The sequence below is a fragment of the Kogia breviceps genome, chromosome 18 (genome assembly GCF_026419965.1).
Source record: "Kogia breviceps isolate mKogBre1 chromosome 18, mKogBre1 haplotype 1, whole genome shotgun sequence".
NCBI classification, from domain to species: Eukaryota; Metazoa; Chordata; class Mammalia; order Artiodactyla; family Physeteridae; genus Kogia; species Kogia breviceps.
In genome coordinates, this window is record NC_081327.1 from 16,001,061 (window position 1) to 16,012,150 (window position 11,090).

Here is an 11,090-nt window from a genome sequence, read left to right on the forward strand (position 1 = left end):
AAATGCGCCGTTTCCCTTCTTTTAGCCGGGCGATCACCAGCCGCCTCCCCCGGAGTCCGCGCCTTCCCGCCGGGGCCTCCGCCAGGACCCTCCCGGGAGCGGTGCGCCCAGCCCCCCGCCCCCCGCCGGCCAGCCACGCGGCGCCCGGGCCTCCTCCGGGCTCGGGAGGGGGCGGGGGAGAAGCTGATTTTAATCATTGTCATTTCATCTGATGTAATATTTCCCCGGGCGCTTTCAGCTGGGCATAAATTTTCGGCTCCCAAATAAGTAACACAGGGCACGTTTCTCACATTTCTTGACTCCTCGGTTACAAAGAGGAGAGCAGCCGCCGCCGCGGCGCCCGGGGGTAGGGGCGGGACTTGGGAAGAAACTGGGCAGCGAGTCGGCCGGGGCTGCAGAGGAGCCGGGGGCCGGTGCCGCCCCTCCCCCTCCCTGGACTTCCTCCCCGGGTCTCTGCCCCGGCTGCCCCTCTACCGGGGAGCAGCGCCGCCCGTGACGTCTGCGGACACGCGGTCGGCTACCGCGGGGGAAGGGCGCATGGGGGGGGTGCCCGGCCGGCCCCCCGCGGCCAGACGCGCCATTTCCTTTACGCGCTCGGCGCGATGGAGACGTCTACCGCCAAGACTCCCCGCGGCGCCGAGGCCTGCGCCCGGGGCGTCCCTCCTGGTCCCCGAGTCGGCTGCCCCTTCCTCCTCCTCTTCTACCTCCTCCTCCCCTTCCTCTTTCTCCTGTTTCCCTTGCGCCCCGCCCGTCCCCCCTCCTCCTCCTGGACCATTTCCCGGCTCCTAGGAAACGGAGCGCGGAGCCTCCGGTGCAGTGCGCCCGGCCTGCACTGCGCCCCCGTCCGGCTCCGGGGATGCCCGGGCCAGAGCCAGGCTCGAGCTGGAAGACCGGTGCGCTCCGGCCGGGAACGGCGCCGGGGCCCCCACCCCGAGCTCCAGCCGGACCTGGACGCCCTCTAGCGGCCTCACTCACGGGAGGGGCGCTGATGGAAAGAGGACAAGGTGGGGGGCCTGCCTCCCTTGACCAGGAGACCTCGCGCGTGGACAGAGGGCCCTCACCGTCGTACTGTAACTTCTCCACGCGGGAATAAGGAGAAACTTTCCTCCTAAGGGAAGGTTTTATTTATTTATTTACTTTAGAGCTCGAACTACAGGAGAAGGGGGAAATTTTCTCATTAAAGTTACATCCCTGCAGTTAGTTCAATTACTTGATATATGCAGAAGATGTTGTTAATTTATAGATTTAAATAGCTTACAAAGATGCCGCAGGCCCCATCAGTTAATTTCCTTAATTTATGGATTCTTAGCTGCTCCTTGAAGAGAAAGGGGCCCTGGAAGTAGGTCAGGGATCTGTGCAGCGGCTCCCGCACGGCCCATGGGCTGCCCACTCTGCTTCCCACGCCCTGGCGCCCCCGGGCTTCTGGCTCCCAGCTCGGGCCTGACAGCACCACTGTCTGCTCTCTACATCTCGGCCAGGCCCAGGAGGTCTGCTTTGCTCCTTGGTGACTGCCCCAGTCTCTCCAGCGCTACGCAAGGCCAAGGAGCAGCAAAGCCCCCATCTACACTCACCCCACCCAGCACTGAAGGGATGGGCCCAAAAAAGAAGTGAAACAAGCATCCAGATACTTTGATATACTGTGTCCTCCCTTAAATGCTGGCTGGGATCACACATGGAGAAAGGCGCGTGTGGATCCCCCAAACTTCTTCAGGGAAAGAAACTTCCCCCTTCTCAAGCCTGGGAGTGCTTGTAGGGGAAGGAGGGAGGCATGAGGAAGAATGCTCCAGGCTCCCGTTTGAGGAACAGAGACCCACTGAAAACTTGCTTGTCATGGGCCCACCCCTGTGACCCCATCGCCCCTCACCCCTCTCCCCTCACCCGCTAGGTGCCTGCTAGAGCTTCTTTGTTTTGTGTTCAATATGGGTGAATATATACATATAAATTAATACTTAGAAGATGGGTATAGACTAAACTGTTTTAGGAAGCCACATGGCGATGTGATTAGTATTGGTATTCATGATTTAACATTTCTTTTCCCACTAGATGAAGTTTCTAAGATTTGCAAGGTACATGTCAAGGACGGGTGTATAAATGGATTTTTATTTATTCACAACTCCAAGACTAATTGCTTCTCTTTGCCTCAAGGCCATGAGATTGGTTTTAATATGACACTTCAAAAGTATTCATGGAACTACAGAGATACTAAGTGTCATTGTTTAAGAGGCAAATCTCACTGTGGTACTGGTGACCCTGCAAAGAGGATGTTCCATTTCATTTAAAATTCCTCGATGTGTTTTTAAGAGTTTCACTTTATACCAACTATATTAAAAATGCACAATTTAATTGAAACGAGAATTGACCATTTTGAAAGACCTTTATTTCCTTAATATTGCTGGGAACTTTGTTTTCATATTCCTGAATCCTTTTATTAAAGAGCTGAACTTTATACGTGTCATTAAGAAGAGTAAGTTTGGGCCATAATTTATTCTCAAGTGTTTTAAAAGTTCCCGGCTAAATGTCAACCATCTTTTACATTGAGAGACTTGGACGTGGGCTGTGACAGGCATTTAATGATCTGTGGTATATAATGCAGTGGTGAGGTTTTGTTTTTTTTAATTGAAGATGTATAATTAGGACTGAAAACATACTGAAACATCTTGTGAAATACATCTTGTTTCATTACTATAGTCCAAGAGATGAAATTGGATGTGAGTGTAATCGGAATGGAACTTGCTTTATCAGTGGATTTGACTAGCACTTAAGCCATTATGGTTCACATATTTTAAAAAGTGGGTTCAAACCTGAGCTTGCTTTGAGGCTGCTCTGCATGAGCTCACACGAAGCTGATGCGGGTCAGGCCCTGCATCAAGGTGTTGTGGACAAGACCTCAGTCTCCGGATGTTTCAAAGTGGCTTCCAGGGTGACTTTGTATTTTGTTGTTGCTGTGTGCAGACTATATTTTAAGATCAAGACCTCAATAAGAAGATGAGGTCCCAAAGTCTGCTGAACTCAACCTTCTCAGGAAGTCTGTAACCAGATAGCAGATGAACAGGCTGAGACACAGCTGCTGCCCTCCAAGAGGGGAGAGTGTGAGGGTAGGGAAATGGGGAGAGGCTGGGGTGTTAGGGCTGTCTGCTCCGCCACCCGCAGGCTCGCTGGGGTGAAAACCAGGCCCTCCCAGGTCTGCGCCCACCTCCAGACTCAGAGATGGCCCCTGACCAGGCTAGGACAGAGCCAGCCTGGCCCAGAGATCACAGTCTGACATCTACTTGGCCTCTGCCTCCATTCCAGGAATCCCCCAGTCTTCCCTCTAGGACCCCAGTGAATCTGGAAACTAAAGGGAGTGATAAAATGTGGGACTGTTAGTGCTGTGCCCTGCAAACAGGGCCTCCTGACTGTCAGCCAGGTGACAGGCTCCCTGGAGAGCAGCGGTCCAAACCTGACTGAGGGATGGCAGGTGAGGGCCAACTACCCGTCCCTGAAGTTAATATAACAAGACCAGCCGGCTCTCACGGAGCTCTGCTCAGTCCCCAGCACTATGCTCTCAGTGGCATTTCTGGTTTCTGTCTCCAGGGGCTACAGACCACCCCCTCCTTCTTGCCTCCTGCCTGCAGCCCAGGTATGCTGCTCAGAACCAAACCAACCTGCCCTCCCCGGGAGCCAGCATCAGGGTGACAGCGATGAGACAAGACTGAGGTCTCCTGACCAGGAATCCTATCATGGTGGTGGCCTGTGGATGACCTCTGGGGGACCAGGACCCCCTCCCCCAACTTGATCAGTATTCTGCATCTGAGCCTTCTTCCCAAGAGAAGTTTCAGCATGTTGACCAGATTCTCAGAGTCTGTGTGAGTTTGGATGCAAGTAACAAAACCTACCTCACAATGGGCTTCGTGATAAGGAAAGTGGATTCTTTGGCGTAATGGCAAGTGGGAGGCAGAGTGGCCCTGAAGTCCATTCAGAGACTCAGCAGAGGATTCAAGGACCCAGGCTCTCTCCACTTTCCCCTGCCATCCTCTGTATGTTCTCCTGTCCTTATGCCAGGTCCTCTCTGGTCTCAGGATATTGTAGCTCAAACCTTGCTATCTCCCTGGACATGCGTGGAGAACAGGGAAGTGATCCAGTGGCCCTCACAGCCCTCTTTGGCACACCGTTGGCCAACTTGCAAGCCAGTCCCGGGGAAAGTGTGGACCAATCAGGTCTAGCCCGGGCCTGCGAGGGGCTGGGGTTGCTGCCCTGGGCCGTGGGGAGGAAGGTAGACCCTGGGCACAGTCAGGATCTGCCTTGGGGGAAGGAGGAGAGGATGGGCTTTGTGCTGGGGGCCCCAAAGGTGAAGAGCTGTTGACCAAAACCCTGAGCTGGCAGGAAGGTAGAAGCTAAACAGGAAAGAGAGTCCCCAAACCCCAAAGGGCACCTCCAGAGAGGCTGCAACAGAGATGATGTTCCTGATCCTTCTAGGGTCCCAGGAGACACCTGACCTGGCAGAGTATGGCTGCCCCCAGGCAACCAAGCCAGGCCACTGACCCCAGGCCCTCTGACCTCCTCACCTCTGGCTTCTTCTCAGGGCTCCTTCTCTCGCGCTGCATCAGTGAAGTCCCAAGGTCCTCCCAGCAGCCCTTCAAGGAATGGAGACGAGGCTGTTCCCTGCAAAAGCACCTGGCGTTCATCAGGGCAATCAACACGTGTTGCTCTCTCCATGCAACACACAGAAAAGAATTCCAGAACGATGAGGCTATTGCAGTTGCTGGGGACTGGTGAGGCCCTCCCTCTCTAGGCTCCTCCAGGTCTCTCAATCAATGTCAGGCTGGCTCGGATCCCTGGGAGAACAGCCTTCAGTACCAGGTCCTGTCCCTAAATGACTTTGTGTGGCTGCCACTCTGGCTCCAGGTGACCACCAAAGTGGCCCTGGGGTCACAGGACTAGGGGCCCTGGAGACGCATTTACATGGGCCTGAGGGAAAGCAAGAGTTGAGACAGTGAGGCAGCCTTTGATCAGTCATCAACCCTGCCCAGGGCTCCTCCCTCTGGCCAAAGCTCTGTACACTGACCCATGTCACAGGCAATTCATTCTCCTTGGGCCTAGGCTTTAGGGAGACAGTCTGTGCATGGCATGAACTTGGAAGTCTGAGTACAACCGGGTGATCTTGGGTTTCCTCTTGCAGAGTCCCAGTATCCTCCCATGTAACGTGAGATTAGTAATGATGAGGAGCTGATGCCCTTGCTGGGAGAATTCACGGTGAGAGCAGATGCAGAGAACTTGGCTCAGGCCAGTGTAAGAGCTCTTGGAAGGGTGATGGTTGCTTCCTCTTCCAACTGACCTTCCTAGAATCTCTGGTAGGGCTGTAGTTACACCCCCAGATCCTACTCCAGGTGCTGTTGGCCCAACACCCACCTACAGAAGACACACAGAAGCTGGGGAAGATGAGAGAGACAGAGGCCCCTTGACTCCAAGATTTGGGGGTTGAAACCTTGTGATTGTAGAATTGTATACGTTAAAGGGGAGAATGTAAAAGTTGCCTAACATTTAAAGATAAAACACAAAACTTCAGAGAAATCTCATGCTTGCTTTGGGCCATGACTCTGGGGTGGGGCTAGAAAGTGTCCTCAGGCTCCTCTGAGCTCAGGGCGCTTCGGGGTGGATGGAATCACAGGTTGGGACCCAGGGGGCAAAAAGGAGCCCCAGAGGCCAACAAGGGTCTGCTGATAAATTCTTCTCATTTTTCAAACTGTGAAACTCTTTACTGTCTTTTTTTTTTTTTTTTTTTTTGAGGTACGCGAGCCTCTCACCATTGTGGCCTCCCCCGTTGCGGAGCACAGGCTCCGGACACGCAGCTCCAGCGGCCATGGCTCACGGGCCCAGCCGCTCCGCGGCATGTGGGATCTTCCCGGACCGGGGCACGAACCCGCGTCCCCTGCATCGGCAGGCGGACCCCCAACCACTGAGCCACCAGGGAAGCCCTTTACTGTCTTTTTAAAGTAATTTTAAGTTTCAGTAAACACTTCATGATCATTGTAAAACACACACACACACAGCGTGAAGTGTACAAAGGAGAAACAAAAATTGGTTTCTCTTTCCCGGAGAGCAATGAGTCAGTAATTTGATGTTTGTCCGGCCATTTGTCTTCCTGTTCATGTACACACACAGACACACAATTACACAGACTAGCAGAGATATGCACACACGTACACACGCTCAAGGACACACAAACACAATCACAGACACATACAGCCACAGATACACATACAGTTGCACAGAGGGACACACACGGATAGGCAGGTACACACACGATCACGTGCAAGTGGCAAACACAAAGGGACACGCAGCGCTCACACACACATAACGTTGCACAGGCGCAGCTACGCATGGAGTCTCATAGAACCAAAGACACGTCGTGTGCACGCCGTCCAAGCAGGTTTGCAAACATGCACATGTGCACATGGTTTTTAAACTATGGCATCAAACTACTCATACTAATCCGCAGTCTGTCTTCCCCCTTCTGTGTATTTCAAAATATAGAAAACAATCTAACAAATATCTATACACCCACCACCCAGACATGGCAAATATTAACAGCTCAAATATTTGCTGCAGATCCCTATTTAAAAATTAGATGAAACGACCAGTTAAAACCCCTCCCTTCTTCCCCCACCCTGTAATTGCTACCCAGAAGTTGCCACATTCCTGAGCACCTTTTTATACTTTTTGCGACACACAACTGTTTTCATAAACTGATGACATTTGTGTCTGCTTTAAACTTTCACATAACTGGTATCCAGCGGGTGCCTCCTCTTGCATTGTGTTTTGGCCACTTGCTCTTCTCACATCCCTGGGCCTGGTAGGTGGCCCGCCCCTTGTCGCTCCTCTGATCCATGCAGTGGCCTCTGCCTCCTGCCCTGGCCCCCATCCCTCAGCCAGCTCTTCTGTGTATATAGGCCAAGGGCCCCCAAAGGCCTTTCCCGTTGGAATTGGGTCTTTGATGCGTTTGCTGAAAACAGTGGTTTCTGGCCACTGTGGTGTCAGAGGGAAGGAACGGCCCCACCTCCCACCTCCCAGCAGGCTGCTTCTGGAAGAGGTGTTTGGATGGGTGTGGTCCACTTCTCCCCTGCTCCCTTCCTCCTCTCCTCCTCCTCCTCCTCTCCCCTCTCCTCTCTTTCCCCATCTTTCTCCTCCCTCTCTCCTCTCCCCCTCTTCCCTTTCCCCATCCTCCTCCACCCTCTCTCCTCTCTGCCCACCTCTCTCTCTCCCTCTCTCCCTCCATCTCCTTCCACCTCTAGGCGATGCAAGCCTCTGGCTGAAAAGCTGGAAGGTCACCCAAGGAAGTGCAAAAAGAAAAGCCATCTTGATATATCTCAAAATATTATCTCCAGACTAATTTTGACAGTTCTGTTTCTGCGTTTAGGTCTCTTTACTCTTTTAGAATTAAGTTTTGTTTGTGGTTTGAGGTCAGGATCTAAAAAAGAGTTTGTTTTTCAAAATGTCTAGCCAGTCTTTCAGGTGAATCAACTAGTAAAAATTTTATATTAGGCTTTTGACTGGGACTGGGGAGAATCGAGGTCTTATTTTTGCTTTCTAATAGAGGAATGTGGGATTACAGGTAAATTGTAAAAAATTAAAACATTTGTTGTTTTAGTAATTAGAATTAGTTACAAATTAGCCCCCCTCCCCTCCACACACACCCTGGCAATCTCATATTCCTCTTCCTAGGGAACCTCAGTTTGGTATGTGATAGATTAAATTATTGATACCAATTTTTCCCTGCCCTGCAGTGGCTTTAGACATCTATACCCTTTTGCCATGGCACCACGCTCGGCAGAACGTATTCCTCCACTCCCCAATACTGGGCTTCACCAAAGAGGAGTTATCGGATGCAGCAAAGGAGCAGAGGCTTGACGTGTACTCCTGCAGCTGAGCTTGCCTCTCGAGCTTCTGCCATTGCAGGAGGAAGAAAATGCCCCAGGCAACTGCTGACCCTCCAGGCTGAGCCCCAGAATGGGACACGTGGGGTGGGGCTGCACTGGCAGCCATGACACATGAGAAATAAATGCTTATTGTTGTATGCCACTGATATTGTGTGTTTCTTTGTCACACAGCAAAAGCTGACTGATACAAACTGTATCCTTTTGTGTGTGTGTGTCTGTGTGTGTGTGTGTGTGTGTGTGTACAATCCCAATCCAATTTGAGTGGGAATGTATATACTATACATATATATGATACATTTTATTCTATGATTTATAATTATATATATATTTATTATAGATTATATATAACATAGATAGTATATAAAATTATATATGTGTGTATATTATATATATATGTTTATTTATTATACACCTTGGCCCACCCCTAACATTTGCAGGGACCAGAACAAGAGCATAAATGGAGATCCACCTTTTTTATTAATTTTTTTTTTTTTTTTTTAATTTTTTTTTGTGGTACGTGGGCCTCTCACTGTTGTGGCCTCTCCCGTTGCAGAGCACAGGCTCCGGACGCGCAGGCTCAGCTGCCATGGCTCACGGGCCCAGCTGCTCCGCAGCATGTGGGATCTTCCCGGACCGGGGCACGAACCCGCGTCTCCTGCATCAGCAGGCGGACTCTCAACCACTGCGCCACCAGGGAAGCCCTTATTAATTTTTTATTAGAGAATAGTTGATTAAAAATATTGTGTTAGTTTCTGCTGTACAGCAAAGTGAATCAGTTATACATATACGCATATCCATTCTTTCTTAGATTTTTTTTCCCATAGAGGTCATTACAGAGTTTTGAGTAGAGTTCCCTGTCCTATACAGTAGGTTCTTATTAGTTATCTATTTTATATATAGTAGTGTGTATATGTCAATCCCAATCTCTCAGTTTATCCCCAGCCCTTACCCCCTGGTAATCATAAGTTTGTTTTCTACATCTGTGACTCTATTTCTGTTTTGTAAATAAGTTCATTTGTACCATTTTTTTAGATTCCACATACAAGTGATATCATATGATATTTGTCTTTCTCTGTCTGACTTACTTCAGTTAGTACGATAATCTCTAGGTCCATCCATGTTGCTGCAAACGGCATTATTTCATTCTTTTTTATGGCTGAGTAATATTCCATTGTATATATGTACCACATCTTTACCCATTCATCCATCTATGGACATTGAGGTTGCTTCCATGTTTTGGCTATTGTAAACAGCACTGCAATGAACATTGGGGTGCATGTATCTTTTCGGATTATGGTTTTCTCCAGATATATGCCCAGGAGTGGGATGCTTCTGGCCTTTAATCCCTTAAAGCCACCACAGAGCTCTTTCTCAGGTCACCAAGGACCTACGTCACCTCCATTTCTCAGCCCTCACGTTACCCCACCTCTCAGCAGCCTTTGGCTCAGTCAGCCACTCCCCCCCTTCCTCAGCTTGTTGGTGATCTGTGCCGCCCAAGAGCTCCCAGCTCTCTTCCTCTGTGAACTCCCTCCCTGCCTCCTCTGAGGTTAGGGGAGGCCCCCAAAATGTGAGACAAGCCTGAGGAGCTGTGTGCCACACCACATGCCTTCCCTGCCTGGGCAGTTGTGAAAGCTGGTTTTGAGATGGAGCCTCTATCAACCCAGTTCCCAGGTGACCATGATGAGCAGAGACCCTGCTAGCCCACGTTGGCCCCATAAAGTGAGGGAGAAATAAACTTTAGTCTTTTTCAGCCTTTGAGATTTTAGGGATATTCGTTTATGCAGCATAACTGCCCCTGGACTGGCCGCTGCACTTGACATCTACAGAGCAAACCTCGCAGGTGTTTCTTTCCCCTCTTACTCAGCCCACTGCTTTTCAGTTTTGTTTGCTGGCTCAGCCCCCCTTTCTGGCCATTCCCAGGCCTCCTTCTCCTCTCCTCTCACACGTTATCCCTCCATAATCTCACTCACAGCGGTTCTGCATGACAATGACTTATAGATTTACACCTCCTCCCACCTGCAGGTCCTGCTGCCTGCCCACTTGATGCTTCCCGGGGGATGTCTCAGAGGTTCCTCAGACTCAACATACCCTGACTCAGACTCATGATCTTGCCCCCCCTTCAAACCTGGCCTCCCCCTGGTGTCCCCATCTTCCCTTGCCACTCACCTGTGCAAGCCAGAACCTGGGAGCCATCCAGGAACCTCCTTCTCCTTGACCCGCTTCTCCATTTCCCGTCTCCTTCCATCCCCAGCGTCTATCAAATTACCCATCCGTGTTTCTCTATCACCACCTGCACCGCCCTGGTCTAGCCGTCTTTTCCTCTCATCCGGATGCTTGAAGGACTATCCTTCTGTCCTCATTGCTGTCAGTCTTGCCCAAACAATTTGTTTTCCTCATGCCCACCAGAAGGACCTTTTCAAAAGGTCGTGTAACTGCTTGCTTAACCCTTGCCAAGGCTTCCCTTGCTCTAAGAGAAGATAACACCACCCTCAGTGGTGCATGCGGACTGGCCTACCTCTTCTGTAGCCCTACTTCCCTGCTCCCCCTCAGGGAGGGCTCCTCCCTGGAAGCAGGCTCCCAGGTGGAGATTATCAAAGGAGGTATCTTACAGAGTGCTTTTGCATCAGCATTTGTGAAAGGGAGGGCAAGGAAGGAGTGGGCGGAGGTAGAAGCTGAGCTCCTATCAATCTCTACAGAGGTCTCAGCTGACCCCACAGGGAGCGCAGAGTTGTCCCCCACATGGGGCAAGTGTGCTGTGCTTCTGTGCCGCCATATTGGTGGCTGGATGTGTCTTTGGATGTGGGGTGTAACCTTGGGCAAGGCGTCTCTCTTCACCCGAGGCACTCTCTGAAGGGAGCTGATGGCTAAAGGCTTTCTGCAGGCAACACTCCCAGAAGTTGGGGAAATAAGTTCTTTCGCACTGAAGGGGGATTTGGTGGTGCACGAAATGTCCGACACAGTCCATCCCTTGCACGACCAGGCTCCACTTTTTCATAAACGTGAAGGGAGCAGCTCCTCCAGGATTCTGGTGTGCCTCTGCCTGGGGGAATTTAGAAGAGAGGGTTAGTGAGATTAACTCTAGCCTCTACTGCTGCAGTTGGTCTTGAGGCTACAATCGATACTCATTTTCCCTTGCCTTCCTTATCAGTTCTGGATTCCCCCCACGACCGTTCT